We start from the raw sequence: 23,655 nt of genomic DNA, 5'->3' as shown, positions 1-23,655 counted from the left end.
CACCCCCCATAATCTTTAGTTAAATGGTCTGATTGTTCAAATATGTATTTTCTTTGATTGTGGTAATATAATGTGTGCCCCAGTCTCCAAAAATGACATAGTGCAGGAAGCATACACTCAAAAAAATGAAACGTTGACTTTAATTAAAATTATTTTGTCAACAGGTTCCACGAAATTGAATTATGTTAGTTTAAAGCAAAAATCTTTAGTTCATCTAATTTAAAAAAACTACTTAAGATTAACAAGACATATTTAAGACTAACTAAATCAAGTTATGTTGTATGAACATAGATGATATATTTACAGGTTAGATAGTTAAGATTAGTTACTTCAACACATTTCTTATTTGTGGCAGTAAAATGTTAAATTTAAGTTAGATTAATTCAAATATTATATTTTCAGCCACCTTGTGCTTTATTAATTAGTTTTACCTAAATCTATTTTGTCAACAGGTTCCACACAAATGAATTAAGTACATCCAACTTATTTTTTTAAATTTATTTTATTGCCAACACATTCAGTGAGCATTTGTGTAAACCCAGTCCAAAATAAAACACAACAGCTCATTAGGGTTAGTAATTAACAGTATGTAGACAGATGCAACATCAAGACTTTAAATTAAATGTCTGTATCTACCAGAAATAGAAGAAAAAAAAACGCATTGAAGATCACATAACACATTAATAAGATGACACTTGAGTTATGCACATGTGATGCTAGTAAGGTCTGTGAGTGTTTTTTTCTTTTAGTGTCTAAAATGGATAGCAAAGTTGCTATTTGCAATGATTGCTTAGGGTCAGTCCAGTAACACAATGCCAATGAAGTGCTTTCCTTTAACAATGCAAAGTGAAGTGTCCACCTCAACAGCCACAATTTAAAAAAAAATTATGTAACAACAACAACAACAACAATAATAATAATAATAATAATAATAATAATAATAATAATAATAATAATAATAATAATAATAATTAGTCCACTGATATTAGCAATCAAAGAAAATTACATCACCATCCCAAATAAAACTTTAACAAAACATGCCAACATTATGGTCTAACAATAAAACAGCTTGTCAGCGTTCAGTTTTTTTGCAACAGCACAGCAGTAACCACTTAACACTTGCCACTGTCAACATTTATTTTACCAGTGTTTGGGCAAAAAACTTCAGATGTAAACATTTTAACATGGAAACAATTGTTCGTCTTTAAAAGTCCACAAAATATACATTCATCCTGCATTCCCAACTTGGATGATTTGATATCCTCGTGTTGGTGTTGTTCCCAGACCATCATGAAAATGTTGTTCCAGGTTCAACATTGCAAGTGACCAATCACATTGTTGTGACGTTATTCTTTTGCGCGCCAAGCCATTCGTGCATTTATGAAATTCCAATGTTGCAAGGACAATATCAATTCTGCTTACTGTTTATTAAAGGGTTACGGTTAGGGTTAGGGTCAGTTGATCGGCGGACAGAGGCGGTTTCACGCAGCTTAAGTACAGTTTTTTGTTTTACGCCGGTTTTTCCCGAAGTCGCAAAAGTATGACGTCACAACATTCTGATTGGTCACTTGCAATGTTGATCCTGGAACAACATTTAGTATGATGATCTGGGAACAACACCAACACGAGGATATCAGATCAACCTCCTAACTTACCCTTATTTTTAGTATGTATTGCAATTACCTTTACAATGCACACAATGTAACACAAACTGAATATGAACATATTTCCACCTCATAACAATATGCCTTGAACGCTAATATACACACCACCCTTCAACATTTCTGGTGCAGTATCATCTCTCAATTAAATCCTTTAAATCTCAATACTTTTGATTGTCTCTTAGCTTTCAGTCTTGAGGTTAACTGAGATTCAGTGCATATATCCCACCCATTAAGAGTGCACATGCAGAGGCCAGGTCTTCCAGGTCATGCAGGACACACTAGATGGTTATACCCACATCGGCTGGAGGAGTGCTGGCATCAGCTCTTTCGATGGTAAAGATAGCAAGGGTAATTTGTTCCAGCTCCCTCTGAACAGCTGTAGCTTAGACACAAAAACATAGAAAAATGGCATCCAGTTTTAAAAAAAGAAAGAAAAAGGGCCAAAGCTACCCTTTAATGACGTAAACACAATATTAGGAACATGCACCCCAGTGCGCCACTATTTTAGACTACAGATTCAACGATAAATAGAAATAGTTTGGGTATACAAGAAGATTTCCCAAAACATTTAAACAGGTTCCATGCAAATTACAACAACAACAACATTACAACATGCAACAACATTAGTTATTCAAAATTTGGTTTAATACAGATAAAAAACTAAACTAAAATTACCAACCAATTATTCTTTGAAGAGGATGCTTGGGTCTTCATTCAGGTAAAAAGGTAGTGCCCTGAGGACACACTCCCTCCCCTTTTCAATGGTTTCCTTCTGTAGAGAGTGGCAGAGATACAGGAAGAGAAAACAGATATACTTTAGGATGACAGAAACTCACATTATACGCAAAATGAATGACATATCCACTGCACAGATAGACATGTACACAAGACCAACTAATCATCACATGGACATGAATAGTTAACCTGTTGGGCAGGGTTTCCACCACATTATATATGTCCATAATGGAGGTAAAGACAAACTAATACATCATCTTTTTTGCATTCAAAACATAACATAAAAACATTCACTTCTGGTTTAACCTAAATCAAGGGATCAGATTTTACATATGTTTAGGTAATTTAAATTTTCCAACGTTTTGAGTACCAAACTTTGTCTTGCTTAATATAAATGTAAGTGCACTGTGCAGCTACCATACACTAGCTGTTTAAATTTGAAAATGATCTTATTAGCCATAATATTTTGCTACCAACAGAATAATGCACCTGTGTGGCTGGGGCCAAAGTTTGTCTAATTTTCTTCCCTGCAACGCCTCCTTTTTTCTTGAAGACTTTTATGAGCTGGTCAGTGTATTGGTCAAGTTGTGTAAAAAGCCTTGGAACATGTGCAGCAGTAGTAATCCTCACATATTCTGCTTCCACCTGAAAATATGTCAACAAACACAACATACTGTACTGTAAATATACATACTATATGTACACATATACAAACTAAAACTAATGTAGAAAGACCTCATTAAAGCTATAATTTTAACACAAACATTTACACAAAATGCTAATGGAGCCATTACAGCTTTTATTGTTATTTATCAAGTTCCAAAAAATATTGATCACAGCTGATCTGAAAAGAATTTCATGCCTCAGGCCCTTGAACTGCAACCTTTACCATGGTTCAGATGTGGAGAAGAAATAACAGGGGCATGGGATGGGTCACAAAAGAAAACTTAACTTATAAAACAGTTTTGTTTTTAAAAGTATAACAGTTCACATACCACATACAAGCTCAGCAATACCACATACACCACATCAGTATAGGAGGGAGCAGGTAAAGGCAGGATCTGAGATTTATAAAGTAAAACAAGAAATTCATTACTTAATTTCAAGAAGCAAATTATTGTTTGAATTACAACTAAATAAAATACTACTCAGAAGAAAAGCAAGAGATTGACACTGCCATGTGCTAACTTTCTATAGAAGCAATTATCACCAGGTCTGTCGACCTCCATTGTCTGTCCACTCATATGTCTTGAATAATTTTATTAAAAAAATTAAGTGTGTACTTTCACAAACTGTAATTTATAACTACATTGATATGTATAACTCCGCTAGGAAACATGCTGTATTTACAGACCATTTTTACATAATACAGATTACTGATAGAGCAGAGCAATGGTGTCACAGTGGCTTTCGCCCTTCACTTTTTGGATTTTAAATGTCACTTTATGCTATCCTTGCTATCCTATTCGATATTTCCGACTCTCAGATTACAGAAAAGGAATCCCAAGAAAGCAAATGGAAAAATAACCCCTTGAAAGAATAACCCCATGAACCCCTGTAGCTAATCCCTTAATAAAACAAAAAACAATAAAAATGTTTCTTACACAGTCCACAAAATAAGCATGTCCAGGACCCAGTAAAACTAATGTAAAACAAGCACACGCAAACGATATAACATGTCTTGTAAGACAAACGTAAAATATAACCATGCTGGACATATAGATACTACACAACATAGTCAAAGAAAAAAGTGGTCTTACCTCTCAAAGAAACAGCAGCTTGGCGCCAAAACAGCCTTTTTCAGTTAAATTTGAAGTCTTGCGCATGAGCAGGCACAAGCCGTGAAACCTTCTTGTTCTGCGCGGTTTCATTACAACTGTTTTTGCATTACTGCCACCTTGTGGATATACAAGGTATATCGATCCTAATTGACTTAACTTAAATGTTATGCGATCAAGTAACACAGTATTATGTACGTTGAATAATAGACACAATTACGTAGACTTGATTAGAAAAACATATGTTAACTTAACAAAAACATATATTTTAAGTAAAATGAAAATAAATAATTAATATACACTGAACAATCCACCTCATTCATTTTTTTGAGTGTAGTTATTCCTCCGTTACACCACAAGAGCGAGTATCCCCTAAAATGAGCAGCTCTAGCGGGAGTAAATAAGCCCAGCCACTACCCATAAGGCAGTGCGCCTATAAGAGTTGTGTGAGACTGCAAAAGTGTGTAACGTTGTGCTATGTCCATGTATATATTTGAGAGTAAGCAGATACAAGATGGTAAATAACTTAAAATGTATCTACAGATCAGTCCACGGGGTTGCAGAGAATGTGGGAAAGTTGTGTCATTAGTGTATAAGTTATTGGTAGCGATGTGAATTAGCCGTGACGCTAACGATTAGCAGCTAGATCTAATTCATTAGTTTGTGCGGAAACCTCGTGGCACTTTTGTGGATTTATACCTGTACTGGGCTGTAATCACAGCAGATATAGACTGGTGGATCACACTATCTTTTGTTTGTGTTTATTTCATTGTTACACTGTAAGAAATATTAGTGATTTGAGTTTAAAGACTACCCATAAGGCAGTGCGCCTATAAGAGTTGTGTGAGACTGCAAAAGTGTGTAACGTTGTGCTATGTCCATGTATATATTTGCAGATGCAGTAAAGGCGAACTCACAAAGCCACACTGGTTTCAATTCATTTTAATCCAAGTGTGCAACAAAATTTGGTGGCAGCGGTGGGATCAGCGGTGCTACTGAGAAGCAGTGTGAGATTACAGAATCGTCACACACATTATGGAGTTGGAGCAACTGCAAGACCAGCTAAGTGAGAGCTTGCTGCAGTTAAGGTCAGACCAACTACAAGAAGTGTGTTTACAAGCCAAAATCTCAATTGGGAAACAGACAAAGAAGCACACGCTGATCAGAACAATAAGTGAAGCAGTTGAAACAATTATTGAAGTGGAGGAAGAGGAAGTAGCACACACATTCCTGGACAGATTAATTAAAACTGTTAAAGAACTAAAGGAAAGAGATGACCCTGCACAGGAACGTGAAGAGAGTATCGGTAGGGATGCAGTTGCATTGGCCAGTCTACAAGAACAATATGCAGCATTGCGACTAAGTTTTCAAACCTCAACAAAAAGGTTAGAGGAAGAAATGGCAAGACTGACAGACAGAATGGCCTCCCAAGAAACTGCACAGTTACCTACTCATCCATCACCGTTACCTGCTTCACCAGCAACACAGCCCCCTGAAGTGACTATACGCAGGGAATTTAGAATCAGTGGCCAAATTGGGGAACGGGGTCAGAAAGACAAACTGTCATACTCCAACCTGATTCATCAAATCAAAATGAGACTTAAAAAGAATCACAGCGAAGCTGAAATTATTGAAGCTGTTGTTAGGGCCATAAGCCCAGGCCTAAGTCTCCGTGATATGTTAGAGATTAAAACAGACCTCACCCTCATGCAGCTTCGTACCATACTGAGGGGACACTACAAGGAGGATAGCTCTACTGACCTCTATCATCGTCTGATAAATATCACTCAAGGAAGTAATGAGTCCCCACAGAACTTTCTATTTAGGGCAATCGAGCTGAAAGAAAGAATCCTAGCATCATCAAGGGAGCCAGGAACAGATGAACAATACAGTGTCGAACTGATTCAGAAAAAGTTTCTGCGAGCCGTTGGCACAGGTCTGATTAGCGACAATGTGAAATACCAGATCAAACCCTACCTGGATGATCCAGCAGTCACTGACGATGTGCTGATTGCAAAGACAAATGAAGCGGCCAGCCTTGAGTGGGAGAGGCAACAAAAATTCAGAAAGACCACCCGAGAAATGAAAGTAAGAGAGATAAAAGCAGAGGCACAGTCAGTGCAGGAGGCAGCGGTTGGTGCAGTGGGTGGGCAAGACCAGCCATTCTCCACCTCGACAAAAGGTAAAGCTGCTAAAGCACCAGCAACAGTGACACGCAAGGAAACTGAGCTGTTTGATATCATCAATCAACTAAAAGGGGAAATAGCTGAAATAAAAGGAGTTATTCGTGAGTCGCGCCGACCTTCTCCCTCACACCGCCCAAGTGTCAAACGTGGCTGCAGGGATTGTCAGGACAGCAATAGAGGAGAAAACTGCGACCACTGCTTCAAATGTGGACAAAGTGGGCATTTGTCAAGGGGATGCCACACCCGGAGAAAACTTCCAGACAGGGCAGAGCAGATTGGTATGTCAGCTAGCACGGTGAACCCACGCCCGTCACCCTCTTTTCAGCTACTAAACCAAGGTGAGCAACAACAAGATGTTCACAAACTCTTAACGGACAGTATAAAACATTTGGAGACAAAAGTAGCAGCCGCCACACAAGATAAGAGGAATGAAGTGGTCTCCGTCAGCCTCCTCTCCCCAAAGCGAAGAGCCCAGCTCCTCAATCTTATTGGGAAGACGCATGTGATCACCTGCCTGCTTGAGGGAGTAAAAACCACAGCGTTGTGGGACACAGGATCACAGGTTTGTCTCATAAATGAAAAATGGAGACAACAGAACATCCCACACCTCAAAGTTAGGAGTTTAACTGAAATCATTGGGCCTGGTATATTAGATGGAAGGGCAGTAAACCAGACACTTATCCCATTTTCCGGGTGCGTTGAAATCAAATTCAGGTTGCCTACAGAAGAGGCTGCGCAGTTAGAGCTTCTTGTGCCAGTACTAGTAGTAGCTCAGGAAGATGGGGTGGCGGAGGAGCCAATAATTGGCTTCAACATGATTGAATACATGCTAGAGAGGGGAATAGAGCCACCTCGTGCTGTAACAGAAGCCGTTAGCACAGCATTCTCCATTGACTGTAAGAAAGCTGAGGTCTTTATAAAGGTGATGAAGAGTGGAGACGATGGGCTAGGTGAGGGCAGAGTGAAAACTGGGAGAGAATTAATGAGTATCCCACCTGGTCAGACAAGAGTGGTCAAGTGTAGTGTGAGAGCAGGCCCACTCCCAGCAGGATGTCCTGTTCGAGCCCAGCCCCTACCCTCAGATGCCAGAGGGATTGGAGGTGCAAGAGTGCGTTGCCCATTTACAGCAAGGCAGCTGGTCCCGTATTAGCTTCCCAGTCACTAATACCAAAGCTTATGAGATCATACTGCCTCCGAGAACTGTTTTGGGACAAACTCAGAGGGTCCGAACTATTTACCCAGCTAACACAGTGGCAGTGGAAATAGAACAGTTGGGAACAACAAGACCTACTGTACAAGCAACAGCTGCACCTCCAGCTAGCCAAATTGGGGAACAGGAAAACAGAACAAGAAGCAACAGTGAAGGTGTATGGGACCCCCCAGTTCCCCTCGACCATCTCTCTCCGGCACAGCAGCTGAAGATCAGGCAGCTATTAAGGGAGGAGAGTAATGCCTTTGCTCGTGATGAACAGGATGTTGGCAATATCCCCTCACTGCAGCTTAAGCAGCGACCCCACACCTGTTCGCCGAACATATACATCAGTGCCTAAGCCACTTCATAAAGAAGTAAAAGAATATCTGGAAAACTTGCTGAATAGAGGGTGGATAAAGAAATCAAAATCCTCCTACTCCACCCCCATCGTATGTGTGTGAAAAAAAGATGGCAGCCTCCGCTTGTGCTGTGACTATAGGGAGCTAAATATGAAGTCAATCCCTGACCGCCATCCCATACCACGCATACAGGATATGCTCAACACATTGAAAGGAAGCTCCTGGTTCTCGGCCTTAGACCAAGGGAAGACTTATCACCAGGGCTTCCTGGAAGAGTCAAGTTGCCCTCTCACAGCATTCATCACACCCTGGGGATTGTATGAATGGGTAAGAATCCCTTTTGGGCTGTCGTCTGCACCGGCAGAGTTTCAGAGGTCGATGGAAGAATGCCTTGCAGGGCTGCGGGACGACACATGTCTGCCTTACTTGGATGACAACCTTGTTCATTCAAAAACATTTGAGGACCACTTAAATGATCTAAAGCAGGTCCTGCAGCGTTATCAGAGCCATGGAGTGAAATTAACACCCAGGAAATGTGAACTGTTCAAAAATCAGGTGAGATTCCTGGGGAGGTTGGTAACTCAAGATGGTCACACCATGGACCCCGCTGACATTGCGCCTGTCCAAGCCTTAAAACAAAGGAACCCCACCACCATTGGGGAAGTGAGGAAGCTGTTGGGATTCATCTCATACTATCGCAACTATATTCCTAACTTTTCGTGCATTGCAAAGCCACTCTATGACCTGCTCTCCTCAGAAAAGCCAGGGGAAGGGAGAGACAGGAAGTCAAAACACAACAAAAAGACAAAGAATCAAGGGGGTCAGCTACCATCCTCTCACCCAGTGGCATGGTCAGCTGAGCATCATCAGGTGGTCTGTCAGCTCGTCAACTTCCTCATTCAGCCCCCCGTTTTAGGTTATCCTGACTTCGAGCAACCATTCATCTTACACTGTGATGCATCACAGGAGGGACTTGGAGCTGTGCTTTACCAAAGACAAAATGGGAAGCTAGTGGTTATTGCATATGGGTCTAGGACCCTTACTGCCCCAGAGAAGAACTACCACCTCCATTCAGGGAAGCTGGAATTTCTTGCCCTGAAGTGGGCCATATGTGAGAGGTTTAGAGATTATCTCTACTATCCACCACCCTTTATTGTCTACACTGACAATAACCCCCTCACATATGTGCTGACAAAGGCAAAACTGAATGCAACCACACACAGATGGGTGGCTGAACTCGCTGACTTCCAGTTCTCCATCAAGTATCGACCTGGTAGAGCTAACAGGGATGCAGATGGTCTCTCACGAATGCCCTTGGATATGGAACACTACATACAAACGTGTACAGAAGCAGTGACACCTGAGGTCCTAAACAGCGTGACTCAGGCTCTGGCTGTTCAGCTGCAGGGAAGTGAACCCTGGCTCTGCCCGTTAAACATCTCAACTGTGGTAGCAGAGCAAAGTGAGGAGGTAGGGATGTCAGGTCTGGAAATCCCTAAGGCAAACTTAAGAGATGCACAAAAAGAGGATCCTGTGATCGGGGAAGTCCTGAAGTATGTCATCTCTAATCGGTGGCCAAAAGGCAGAAAACAGGCAGGCAACAAGGAGATCGCTGCCCTGGCAAGGGAAAAACAGAAACTGCACCTTGATAAGGATGGTTTACTGTACAGGAAAACACTCAGCCGAACACAGCTACTCCTGCCTAAGAAGTTCCATTCGCTCATTTATAAAGAACTACATGAAGTCATGGGTCACTTGGGGGTGGAGAGAGTTTTGGCCCTCATTCGGGATCGCTTTTACTGGCCTCACATGCAGAAGGACGTGGAGCACTACATAACACAGGTGTGTAGCTGTCTAAAAAACAAGCGTCCCCACAAGCCCACCAGAGCCCCACTGATCAATATCACTACAACGTACCCGTTTGAGCTGGTCTCCATTGATTTTCTACATTTGGAGAAATGTAAGGGAGGGTATGAGTATATCCTCGTGGTCATGGACCACTTTACACGATTTGCTCAGGCTTATCCCTGCAGAGATAAAAGTGCCAAAACAGCGGCAGAAAAAATATTTGGAGACTTGTTGTGTTGAAGTTTGGTTTTCCCACACGGCTCCATCATGACCAGGGAAGAGAGTTCGAAAACAAACTCTTTGCCAAGCTGGAGGGATACAGTGGAGTCAAGGGATCCAGAACCACACCATACCACTCCCAAGGAAATGGTCAGGTAGAAAGGTTCAATAAGACACTGCTGGCCATGCTTCGGAACCTTCCAGAGGGAGCAAAAGCAGACTGGAAGGCATCCCTGACAAAGGTGGTCCATGCGTACAACTGTACGCGCAGTGAGGCTACTGGATATGCACCTTATTTCCTCTTGTTTGGGAGAAACCTCAGACTCCCCATTGATATGATTTTTGCTCTCACAGCTAATGACCAAAGCCCTTCTCATCAAGACTATGCTGAGAAGTGGAAGATTCGCATGCAGGACGCTTACAAACTGGCCTCAGCGACAGCCTGTAAGGAGAGTCGACGGGGGAAAGTGCTCTATGACAGAAAAACACATGGCGCAGAGCTGTACCCAGGGTGCAGAGTACTGGTCCGGAATTTTGGTGAGAAGGGAGGACCAGGGAAACTGAGATCCTTCTGGGAGGACCAGGTGTTTCAGGTGACACAAAGGAAACATAAGGGGAGCCCAGTATATGAAATTAAGCCAGAGAATGGCAAGGGACGTGTCAGAGTCGTCCACAGGAACCTCCTGCTGCCGTGTGACTTCTTGCCAGTCGAAAAAGTCAAGTCACATGCAGAACTGGGAAAGCAAAAACAGAAAAACAACAAGGACAGACATGAGTGGCATGAGCAAGAGCACAGTTCGGAGGATGAAGATGAATGGAGAGCAATCAGAGGACTGTCAACAGAACAAGGGGAACGTGGTAGACAGTCCTGGTGGACAGAAGCATCAAAGTTCAATGCAGAGACTGGAGCAGTCAGTAGGGAGGATCTCTGTGATGACAATGACATGGAACACCAGGAGGACTGCAAAGAACAGAATCCGGGCGTGGACAATATAGAACACCAACACGACCAGCATGACGAGGATACAGAGGCACAAGAGAACAATAAAGACAAAGAGCAGACGCACCAGCTTGAGATGGAGTGCAGTGACCAAGAGGACACTGACCAGTCACCTGTCAGTGTGAAAAAGTATCCTTTCAGAATGAGAAAACAAAAGCTAATGTTTACTTACCACAAGTTAGGACAACCAACATTAGCACTTGAATAAGTACCTCAGACACAGTCATATGTTACATATTGCAGTAAAGCAGTTATAACAGTTACATTTTCAGGCTTTCATTAATGCTTTATTAGAAGAATAGAAATGTTAATTCTGCTTTATAAGCCATAAAGAAGAGTTAGTGTAATGACTTGTTATGAGAATGGCACCCATGTTATGTAGCGAGGTTATGTCCAGGTGAGAGCACCTTACTCAGTAAAGATGCAGATACCCGTGATATGGATGGAAAAGCAGTGGACTGTTATCGTGCACAATAACACCTGCTGCGACATATGACATGAAGGGGAGATACATGTCATGTGTTTCACTGTGGCTAGCAGTGATGCTGAACTCTGACTCCTAAAGGGATGTAGCCTCCTACAAGCAATGTATAGTTGCCACATAAGGACTGATATTGGTAGAATGTCGGGACGCCATTAACTTTTTGAGGGGAGAGTGTAAGGACAAGAAAGACATTGTGGACAAAACAGGACACCCCCCCATAATCTTAACACCGTGGATAAAAATATCAAGTTCACCAGGAAAGACACAAAGGATAACTGTTTGCCTTTCCCGGACTGCGCTGTGCACATTGAAGTTAATGGAAACCTCAACAATTAAGTTTACCAGAAGCCCACACACACGGACCAGTACCTCCACTTTGTCTCCCATCACCCTCTGGAACACAAACTTTGAGTACCGTATTTTCCCGACCAAAAGACGCACATAAAAGTCTTAGATTTTCTTCAAAAAGTGCAGCGCGCCCTATAGTGCAGTGCGCCCTGTGTGTGTTGTTGTAAAGAGGACGTAGTAGAGAACACCATGAGAACGCTAAAGGGGGAAGTGTGGTCGTTGACTGTATATAAAAGAACAGGTAAGTGCGTTATGCAGAACATCGTTGTTTTAACAACTCTGAAAATAGAAAAGAGACACGCTTATGAAGCACAGTTCAAACTGAAGGCCATCAGCTACGCAGAGGAACATGGAAATCGAGCAGCCGCGAGAGAATTTAAGATTAATGAATCGATGGTTTGCAAGTGGAGGAAGCTGGAAAACGAGCTCCGACAGGTCAAGAAGACGCAGCTGAGTTTCCGCTGACATAAGGCGAGGTGGCCCGAGTTGGAGGAAAGACTCGAGCAGTGTATCATCGAGCAAAGAACGAGTGGGAGAAGCGTTTCGACGGTCACCATTCGACTAAAAGCAGTAGCGCTAGCAGAAGAAATGAAAATTGAACATTTCCAAGGAGGTCCGCCTTGGTGCTTTCGTTTCATGAAACTGCTATTTTTCCATCCGGACCAGGACTACGGTAGCGCAGCAACTTCCAGCGGATTATAATGAAAAGCTGGCCATCTTCCGCTCCTACTGCAGCAAACACATCGGCGACAAAAACATCCAGCCCAGCCACATCACTAACATGGACGAGGTGCTGGTCACTTTCGACATCCCGGTGAGTCACACTGTGGAGAAGAAGGGGACCAGCACGGTAGCGATACGCACAACGGGGCACGAAAAGTCTTCTTTTACTGTTGTGCTTGGCTGCCATGCTAATGGACAGAAACTGCCGCTTATGGTGATTTTTAAGAGAAAGACTTTGCCTAAAGACAAGTTTCCAGAAGAAGTCATCATTAACGCAAATGAAAAGGGCTGGATGGATGAGGAAATGATGAAAGAGTGGCTGAGGGAGGTGTATGTAAGGAGACCAGGTGGTTTTTTCCACGCATTACCATCACTGTTGATCTGTGACTCTGCGTGCCCATCTCACAACCGATGTGAAAAAACAAGTGAAGCAAATGAACTGTGAGCTTGCTGTCATTCCGGGAGGCCTGACAAAGGAACTCCAACCGCTGGACATCGGTGTGAATCGGCCGTTCAAAGTAAGGCTGCGAGTGGCGTGAGAGCGATGGATGACCGGTGGAGACCACAGTTTCACTAAGAGTGGAAGGCAGTGCCGGGTGAGTTACGCCACAATTTGCGAAAGGATTGTAGATGCTTGGGCTAACATGTTTGCTGGCACTGTTGTTGGAGCTTTCGCAAAAGCCAGCATCATTTCCGAGGAACTGCACGGCACGGAAAGTGACTCTGACAGTGAAGAAAGTTAACCTGGCATGTTTGATGGAGATTTAGCGCAGCTGTTCCATTCAGAAACAGAGGATGAGGACTTTGATTTTTTTGATTGATGACGATTACTGGTAAACTGTGAATACCAAACTCAGTTTTGCTCTTGCTCCATTTTTAAATATGCATATGCGCCCTATAATCAGGTGCGCCTTATGTGAGTGTTAAATACAGTAATGGCACACATAACTGAGACTGCGCCTTCTAGTCTTATGGTTGTGAAAATACAGTAATTAGGAGCCTACACCACCAGGCAGAACATGTTCCCTCTAAGCCTAAAGGGAAGAAGGAGGACACACATGTAAAGGAAGCACTCAAAATATGCGGTTATCCTAATTGGGCGTTTATAAAGTCAGCTAAGAAGCACATAAAAGAAGATCAGACACCGGCTAGGATAAGAAAGGCAAACGCAACAACATTGTCATCCCCTATGTATCAGAGAAACTCAGGAGAGTCTTCTCCACCCACGACATCCCAGTGTACTTCAGACCCAGCAACACACAGACAAAAACTGGTTCACCCTAAAGACAAAACTCCAAAACACAAACTTAAAAATGTGGTGTATGCTGTACAGTGCAGAGAGGAATGCCCAGACCTCTACATTGGAGAGACCAAACAGCCACTTCACAAGCGCATGGCACAACATAGAAGAGCCACCTCCACAGGACAAGACTCAGCAGTCCATCTGCATCTAAAGGACAAAGGTCACTCTTTCAAGGATGCCAATGTTCACATTTTGGACAGAGAAGACAGATGGTTTGAAAGAGGAGTGAAATAAGCCATCTCTGTCCACTGTGAGCGACCATCTTTGAACAGAGGCAGTGGTTTACGACACCAACTGTCTGCCATCTATAATCCAGTTTTGAGATCCCTTCCCAGACGCCTCTTAACGCCCACTCGCATCCTGGGCCATCTGACCTCAGGAAATCACATGATAGGGTGGGGCCAGGTTTCACAATGAGCTCACCCGAAACCCTGGCTGATTGTGACCCACACCCGCTTTCACACCTTGACTCGTGTGATTAGGTAGGATCATTAGGGGGTCCTTTGTCCCTTTTTGGGGGGACAATCCTAAGTGATTAAAATCTGGAACTCTCCACCATTTTACCCTAGAACTGAAGAAGCTTCTCGGATAAGAGGTGAAACGTCTTCAAGCAACCTAAAGAGGTCCAGACACTTTTTTTCCAAAGGTCCTTAGACAGCAGTACTTGTAGTCTGGAGTACAAGTAGACTAGACTAGAGTGCAATCAAATACACCTGCCTTCAATGAAACCAGCCCAATCACAGCCACTGGCTCACAGCAGTTGTGAAACAAACCCACTCACACATCAGTGGCCATTTCCCACAGTAAATGTGGAGGTGAGTTAATATGCAGGTGATACCAGTCTACCATCTCACACAGCTGATTACAAATGTATAAATGACCTCTTGCAGCCTCACTTTGATATCACTGGTATAAAGAAATGGAGAACCTGCCACCCAATCCTACAAACAGGTCATTATCTGGGAGATTACACTTTCTGTTCTTGAGACATTGGTGGTTAAAAAGATAAATTTGTTACCAGATGTTCTAAATGATGCTTTCTAATAACGATGATTGAGATGATAGTATCAGGTTCTAGCCTAGACAGCATAAAGTTGGTTGTAGCTACTGTTACAGCCCCCATTTATTGGTCAATTGTCATTCTGGAGCCTCAAGATGAGGATTTTTGCCATACTGGTTTCAAAAACAACATGGCAGAAATATGATGCGTGGAGGTCTGATTGTGAAACCACATGCTGGTGGTTTTCAGAGAAATTTAAAGGACTTCTGCGTCAACTGTATTTTTCTAACATGGAAACTAGCTGGGACTGGCAGCATATCAGGTTTGATGTAAATTTTATCTGACGGCCAATTTAAATGTTCCTTTCATGTTTCTTGACCAGTGTTGGGTAAGTTACTTTAAATTATTAACTTAGTTACATTACTAGTTACTTCTATCAAAAGTAACTCAGTTACTTCAAGTTACTCGTTACTTTCAAAGTAACTAGTTACTAGGAAAAGTAATTTTTGGTTTTACTCAGAATTCTCTTGTTAATGTGTTGCTTCCGTAACTGGATACCAAGCAAGATTGGCAGTCTTCTAGCTTGCTTACTTGCCACAAGTGCACCGTGCCACCTACCAATAGAAAGGATAAAAATAATCTGTATATTTACACGAGAGAAATCCCACGCCTGGACCGCCGTTGACCGCTGCCATGATTCTAGCCTATGTCACAGTGTCATGTGCGCTTTTTACATCCAACACGAAAACTGCAGTTATGGTGCTTTGAATTGTACTCAGAACTCGAAAATTCTGCCTTCCGAATAGGAAGATGTAGGTAACACCAGACTGCAGATGAACTGCATACGCAGCTGGACTGGGACAAAAAAATTAATAAAATAAAATAAAATAAATAAATAAATAAATCGACCAGCCCACCATTATAGGAAAAAAAAATCATAAAGCCTTTGAATGAAAACAAACGCTGCTGTGACAGTGATGTGCACTTTTCTGATGTATATATGCATCAATCCATCAATCGTTTGTTGTAAGATTCAGATAATTATTTTTTTTAAAAGCTAGACATTTTAAATGAGAATAAGTATTTCTTTGTGCCCCCCTTTCCCTGTTAATGCCTTACCTGGCCCCCCTCGCAAAACTTTGCTAGACCCGCCCCTGCACAGTTACCAGCTGTCAGCTGGTGTTATTTGTCTCTCAGAAACAGTTCAGAACTTCTGTTCAACTCATTCATGTAACCTAAAAGGTAAACCTGTTTCTCCATCACCTGTTCAGCTCTGGTGATTCAGTAAGGACATCTCCTGGTTTCATCTTCATGTTTCCCTCTCACCGGCTAACCAAACCGATATCATGACCAGCAGCTTTTACAGCTGTGGCTCCAGCAAACATCAGATGATACTAGAAATCAATATTAAATACATTCTAACAACAGCTGAAGTCAGTCGAAAGTATTGTTGAAATGCATAAATTTGTTAAAACTCAGAAATCTGGTGCAGTGTCTACACCTGCCAACTACAAAGAAGCATGAAGTCAAGCTTCTTATTCAAAGCCTTTACGTGCTTCCTCTAGGACACTGATATGGTTAGCAGATGTAGTTCAGAGGAAAGAAAAGAATTCCTACAAGGTCAGTAGATCTGTAACACAGTCTGGATTTCTTTAGGATGGAAACATTACTTTTCAGAGACACGGAGCTCAGAGAAAACTACAAAAGTGGGTTGTCCATACCAAAATAATCTAGATGGATAAACTGCACCAAACAATAGTAGAAAATATTGACACAGTACTGTGCAATATTTAACTTCTACAGCTTCAGCTACACCAACACAAGGGAGGAAGTGGCCTTCACCATCACTGACAAAGGTGTTCAGGTAAGACAGGACCTGCTCCTGTCGAGCCACAGTGCTGAAATTTATCTGCATCATGTGCTGGTTTTCCTAAACTTCCTCCTTCAGTTCTGACAACAAGTCTTCAACTGAAAAAAGGAATGATTATAACTATATGGTCCACATGGGCCAGCATATTTACTGTTATGCTTTGGGACAATTCACTTTAGAACAGAAAATTATACCAAAAAAGTAATTAAATAATGGCTAAATTGCTCACTCTTATACAGAATAGCATCACACAAACACTCTGCACGTTGGCTGCATTCCTACAATTTGCCACCAGATTTCACTTGAACATTGCTCACTGGGCAACAATGCTGAGTACATACCTGTTGAGATTCTGAGAGATTCAAATTGATGAAAGCCACCAGAGTCTTCCAGTCTGCCATTTTTGCAGCTTCACAGACTGGAACGCAAAACTGGTTTAAGCATCTCTGCTGGAGCAGGTGGTTTGTCGCTGAGGATTCGAAGCATCTGTTTAAACCATCCTGTTTTGCACCATCAACAACCACATTGATGTCAGGCTCAGTGAGAGTTGAAGACATGATAACCAGTCATGTGTTCATAAACTGCATTAGGATGTACCTGTTCAACTTCACCCACTGAACCCAGGAGAGTAGGCACTGGAAAATCTCTTCTCCTGACCAGAGTCTGTGACTGTAGAGCAGCTCTTGATGTGGGTGTGTGCCTTACTTGTGAGATGCTGTGGACTGAAAGAAAGAAATTGACAAAGAAAGTAGGCTTTAAGAAAACAACCCCCCCAAAAAACCAATGTGAATATAGACTGCTCAAAAATAAAATAAAATAAAATAAATAACAAAAATGAAGGGAACACAAAAAGATGACATCCCAAATGTAAATTATTAAAATATTCTTAATACTTTGTTCTTCACATAGTTAGATGTGCTAACAACAAAAATCACAAAAAAAAAATCATCAATGGAAAGAGACATCAGTGTAATGCTTTAAGAATTTCTACCAGGTCCTTGCAGGGAGAGCTGAAGCTCTCTTTTAAAGACCTGTTGGTCAATCTCAACACATTCTTGACCAAACCAGTGACTGCTGAGGGCCTTTTTAACTGAGGTCAGAGTGAGTGCAATGTGCAAGATCTTCATGTGGCCTGATCCATACCAGACTGATGTTGAAATGTGCCAAAAAGATTTGAACAGATGCTCTACACCCAACCATCTGCTTCATGCTTCCTAATAGCTTAAACCTGTCATGGTCCTGCGACCATGACTCAGTGACTTTATGTTTATGTTCTTTATTGTTATTACTTTCATTTTTATTCATGGCTGTTTTGGGATGGTTTGTGTTTGGGATTTTAGACACTGGGTTCTGGGTTTGTGCTCCCTCTGTTGGTCCCTGGTGTTAGTGTTCCCCTGTCTCGTCAGGTTAATCAGGTCCAGCTGTTTCCCCCACCTGTGTGTGATTTCCCAGTGTCTCTTTGTGTACTTATAGTGTGATTTCCTCTGCTCCTCGTCGCGTCGTCTGTGTTCATACCTGGTGTAATCCCCTGCGTGCTCTCCCTGCTGTTCTCCCTTCATGCTCAGGTTTGCTATTTCTTTGTGTAGTTTCTCCCAGTTAGTTCATCCTTAGTTCTGTTTTACCATCCCCACTTTATATTTGATATTATCAATAAATCACCCTCACACCTGAATAAGTGCTGCGTTTTGAGTCCTCCTTCCACTCTCCACACGGCCGCTGCCCCGGACCGTGACAAAACCAGTTTCTTCAAACTGGACTCCCTGTTCAACTGTGGTGGGAGAAAGCAGTGTCAAGATTTCAGTACAACCACGCACATTCAACTCTCAGCAATCAGCAGCAAAGAATCCTCATGCAGACAAACAGCCCCAAACAGGCCATGCATACCAAATCCTTTCAGTTAACAACAGGGCAGCTTATTGTGCATATCCACCAGTAAATGAAGCTTCTAATGTCATTTCAATCATTTAACAGTAAGGGCCTACCTCCGTGTCTGGATCCATGTCTGCTGACTTTAATCCTCTCCATCCTTGATGCCATGCTCCATGTAGAGATTCTTCCATAGATGGATTTTTTTGGCAAATTTCAGCAACTTCAGAATGTGTTAGTGGAAAATGATTCTATGTTTCTTTACCTTCTTTTAAATGTACAAAGATGCCTTTTCTCTGCCCTTTGTCTATGGTTAGATTAGTTTAGAATTATCCTTTTAGACTTTCCCAGCGAAGACATATTGTTTTGGGACATATTGTTTTAGATTGTTTTATCTCTCACAGCTTTCTCCCAGCTCTCTGCTGACGAGACTAGCGCCACATATGGAGTTGTTTATTTTATCTGTTTATTATTTTCTTATCCTGTTCTCACTGTCTTTCCTATAAAAAGTGCCAAGCCTCTGTTCACGATGTGAGTTGTTCTCAGCAGCTCACCCGTGTACACGTTTAGCAAAGAAAGTAACTTTGTCTCATTGTGTCTTTATTTCTCCTGGGTTTTTTACAGAGTTTTCTCCCAACATTTCTTGGTCCTTCGAGCCGGAGCACCTCCATCGTGTCCCATCTCCGTGACCAGTCCACGTTGAATGACTGTCGACAGCTCACACACTAGGTGTGTGATAAAAGTCCAGGAGCGTTACATTCGGGTCCTGGCCAACGTCTTAGAAAGCGACCCACGGTGGTGGGGCCCGATCGAGGTGGACCAGATCCGGCGACACTGACCAGGTAGATACAGACACACTGACACAATCTTGCGTAAAAACGTATTTTAAATTCAGGGAATTTAAAATAGCGGAAGTAGCTCGTCGACTGGTAGCTTTGGAAGCTCGTCGATTGGTAGCATAGCTCGTCGACTGGTAGCTCTGGGAGCTCGTCGACTGGTAGCTTTGGAGCTCTGGGTAGCTCCCCCAGCTGGGTCTAGACTGGGTCTAGGGAGTAAGTAGCTCTGGGAGCTCCCCTTATCATAAGGGTTCCGGTCGCGCGCGCGTCGAAGCTGTGAATGTGAATGTGTGTGTATATTGTTTTAATTTACGGAGCAAGCTGAATTTTCACGGTCCAATAAGAGACTGAGCTGCTCCTACTGTGTTTTTCTTTTACTGCTATTCACTGACGTGCTGGTGAGTTGAGAGAACGGTCGAGTTCCGTCTCGTAAAGTTCACACCGCTTTCGGAACTAGTCCGAAAGTCGAAGGGCGTGTGAGCAACCACTCTCGTCTCTAATACCAGCGAAGGTGATAGCAGCTGTATCGCGTATACATTACTTAAACAAAAATAAGTAAATACACAAATAAGATGGGTAATCAAGCAAGTGAAATTAAAACTCACTCCTGCTGACGAGCAGTGGTGAGAAAAGAAAAGTCCAGGCGCCGGACAAAACAATGTCTGTAAATTGAGAAATTTAAGAAAACAAAATATAAACAGTCAGAAGAATAGAACTCAACTGCCAGTTTAGTAAAACCAGAAGACGAGACACTGTGCAGTGCCCACAATCCTTTTAGTAAACCAACACTCATTCCTGCAGCCGCATCTGCAGCAACACCCATATCAGGAAGAACATAATAATCCCTTATTAAGTGAAAACTAGAGATCACAGTAGTTTGAGGTAGTTTAAAAGGGTTGAAAACAGACCCCACTGAGTAGATATAAATATAAAAAGTACGAAATAAAGATAAACAAAGGGAAAATTACAGTAGAAATTATCTTTAGAGTATTTGAAATTAATAATAGCAAGGATAACAACCTGTAAAGTGATATTAACAATGAAACACAGTTGGCATGATGACCATGCCCACAGTGTATAAAATGAATATAAAGCAAATAATTCACACGAAAATATTTTAATAACATAAATAAAGTATATTAAGGCTGTGTCACTGTTCAGCCAAGGACAGTGTGTGAAAAGGTAACTGTCTCCACCTTGGGAAAAGGATGATACTGCAGGTCATCTGAAGCCCTTGATGGATACAAAATAAAATATAAATAATATAATAGAACTGCCTGGTCCGCCATGCAACAGAGAGAACAAATGTGACCGCAGATTGGATGAATTCTAAATTATCTGTTTGCTGAATAAGATGATCCTAACTAACAAATTGGCTCAGTAGTAGTATAATGGTACACACTAATAAAACATTATAATATGCTATTGCTGTTATATAAGACAAAGAGGATAATATTAACAATGACATAATATTAATATGAAGAGGCACCTTAGTCGGTTATGATGTGAGGTGGATAATTGTTAAACAGTAGTCTGCATCAAGCTTAAGGTCTGCTGAAACTCAGTGTAATGACATATGAGATGAAGACAATACAGAGAATAACTAAACTAATGAAGTGCATAGAGGCACTTGACCAGCTTGAAACCTATCATCCTAGAATGACACATTGCTGAGATATAGAGCACACCTATAATAACAACCAATAAGCAAAACCCTGTAGACAACAGCTAAAACTACAGGATTGAGAAGCTGAATTAAATATGTAGACACTGCTAAGCTGATGAGCATGTTACACATTTTCTTTTATTTTTATTTATTTGTTTCTTTTAGAGCAGAAGCTGCATGCTATTAAAAGCCAACATGTGCAGACTTCTGCCTTGTTCGGGTGGCAGCATTTTTTTCTTTTTTTCTTTTGTGTCCTGACACGTGTATGTTTTTTGTTTTTGTTTGATTATTTTGTTGGTTTTGGAAACGAATTTAAACGAACTTGTGACAATACTTGAGAATCACAATGACACATAGTGATTAGGCATATGATTGAAAAATGCCTAGGTTTAGAGCTGTGAGCTATGAGCTGTGAGCAATGCAAAGTTTAAATATATATATATATATATATATATATGTGTATAAATGGGAAACAACCCTAACTTCAAAGTTTGAAATGTGTGAGATGCATGAATTGTTTGAAAAACTAGAAATTATCTAAAAATGCCTTAAGTGAAAATGTAGTGTTGCATCTATAGAGAAGAGAAAAAAGAAGAAGCATTCTATAACTTAAAAATAAGGCTGACGTGTTGACAATAGACTAAGAGACTCATTTGCAGGTGGCTATCAGGAACAGAGAGGCAAGCAAGGTCACAGACACCAAGGCTGTAGACAGCCACGCAGAGACAGCAGATAAAATAGAGACAATGCCTGCTAGAACCGTGGAGAGGAAAGTCACTTCACACGAGATTGTAGGAGTAGGCCACAGAGAAATAATGCAAAACAGTTTTGAGGCAGCCACTTACGAACTTACAGTTTTCAAAGGACAAATTAGTTGTACAGTCAGCTGCAGGCCACACAACTGTACAACAATTAACTGCTGAGTGCATGCTAAATGACACCCCACCAGAGCTAAAAGCACTACACGATGTGGTCCATCAACACACACCCGCCACATCCACTTTCCAGAAACCAACCGAGTATCACAACATTCTGAGATTTAAACAAACTCCAGGCCCAGATCCACCTTATGATCAGCAAGTGTGGAAGCTAGGAGAACAGCATTTGACCTTACAGCACAGGCCGAAATTGTGTAGGTTACGCAGTAACCACAGATAGTAGGATAATAGAAGCAAAACCACTTTCTTCTTCATATTCTGCACAGAGCGCTGAGCTGATAGCTGTGATTCGCGCATGTGAAATACACAAAGACAAACTAATAAATATACATACAGACAGCCAGTATGTTTTCTCTGCTGTGCATCATTTTGCAAAAAATTTGGCAAAACAGAGGAATGATTACATCAACCGGAAAACCGGTTCAGTATGCCAACCTCTTACAACGCCTACTGACTCATTACTACAGGCAACAACTTTGCTGACAGAGCAGCAAAACAGGCGGCACAAATGACAAACATCACATTGATGGCAGTAAACACACATCAGATTCCACTGGATGTGTTGCAAAATGAACAAAAAGCAGCAAGCACAGCCGAACAGACAAAATGGCTAAAACACGGTGCAGTTCTGACAAACGAATTAATGATGTGTTATGGCAAGCCAGTGTTGCCAAAATCTCTCCACAAGATGGCGGCATTAGTGACTCATGGCTGTACGCATTTGTCATCGGGGGGAATGACCTGTATTGTCAACTCTCATTTCTACACTGTAAATTTTGAAACTTCAGCAAAACAATTTGTCAGAACGTGCATGACGTGTCAAAAACCTCACCCTTTTCACACAATTCATATGGATTTTATTGAGCTAAGCGAATGTCAAGGGTCGAAATACGCCCTAGTGGTTATAGATGTGTTCTCAAAATGGCCGGAAAACTATCCAGTGAAAAAGGCAGATGCAATTTCAGTAGCAAAGTGCCTGTGCAATCACTTCATACCCACATATGGCATCCTAGCTTTGATACGATCAGACAACGGCACTCATTTTGTAAATGATGTCATCACTAAGGTCTCTGAAGCACTCGGTTTCAGCATAAAACACCACTGTGCTTATCACCCTCAGAGCGCAGGCCTTGTAGAGAGAACTAACGGCGCTATAAAACAAAGGCTCAGTAAATGCATCGCAGAAACAGGAAGGCCGTGGCCTGAATGTTTGGGTTTAGTGAAAATGTGGATGCGCTTAACGCAAGGCTCCCATAAACTAACTCCATTTGAAATCATTCATGGTAGGCCGTTCCCACTGCCCATCACCAGTCAACCAATAGACAAATCAATCAGAGAAAACACATTAGCAGAATGGATGTCTAAGCTGTTAGAAAACAAGGAGATCATTGTACATAATCAACAACCTGATGATGTTTCTCCAGTGTCTTGCAGATTACAGCCCGGTGACTGGGTTCTGATAAAGGTGCTCCAAAGAAAAAACTGGAGCGCACCCAGGTGGGAGGGACCACATCAGGTTCTCCTCACCACGCCCACCGCTTGCAAAATTGCGGAACGACCATCCTGGATCCATCAGAGTCACTGCAGGCGAGTAAGTGAAGCCATCTAAACTCAGTCGACACAGGCTCGCCCAATTGTTG

General features: G+C 41.9%; 2 long non-coding RNA genes across 3 annotated transcripts in view; both read right to left on the bottom strand.

Moving 5' to 3' along the window:
• LOC308385841 overlaps positions 1-17,432 on the bottom strand; it is a 122,908-nt gene extending 105,476 nt beyond the window's left edge. The window contains exons 1-2 of the long non-coding RNA XR_013969656.1: positions 17,307-17,432; positions 17,051-17,127 (exon numbers count right to left, since the gene is read on the bottom strand). This is a non-coding gene — a long non-coding RNA (uncharacterized lncRNA). The remainder of the gene's footprint in view (positions 1-17,050; positions 17,128-17,306) is intronic.
• Positions 493-4,262, bottom strand: LOC308385717. 2 transcript variants are annotated; one of them, XR_013969611.1, is made up of 5 exons: positions 4,160-4,262; positions 3,395-3,460; positions 2,889-3,044; positions 2,344-2,436; positions 493-2,046 (listed from the first exon to the last, which is right to left on the bottom strand). It is a non-coding gene; the product is annotated as an uncharacterized lncRNA (long non-coding RNA). The 2 variants fall into 2 exon arrangements; XR_013969612.1 differs by lacking the exon at positions 4,160-4,262 and adding an exon at positions 4,004-4,070.
• Positions 17,433-23,655: the final 6,223 nt, after the last annotated feature.

The sequence above is a fragment of the Rhamphochromis sp. 'chilingali' genome (assembly GCF_963969265.1).
Source record: "Rhamphochromis sp. 'chilingali' genome assembly, chromosome: 18".
Classification (NCBI taxonomy): domain Eukaryota; kingdom Metazoa; phylum Chordata; class Actinopteri; order Cichliformes; family Cichlidae; genus Rhamphochromis; species Rhamphochromis sp. 'chilingali'.
This window is presented reverse-complemented; position numbering and strand designations above follow the sequence as displayed.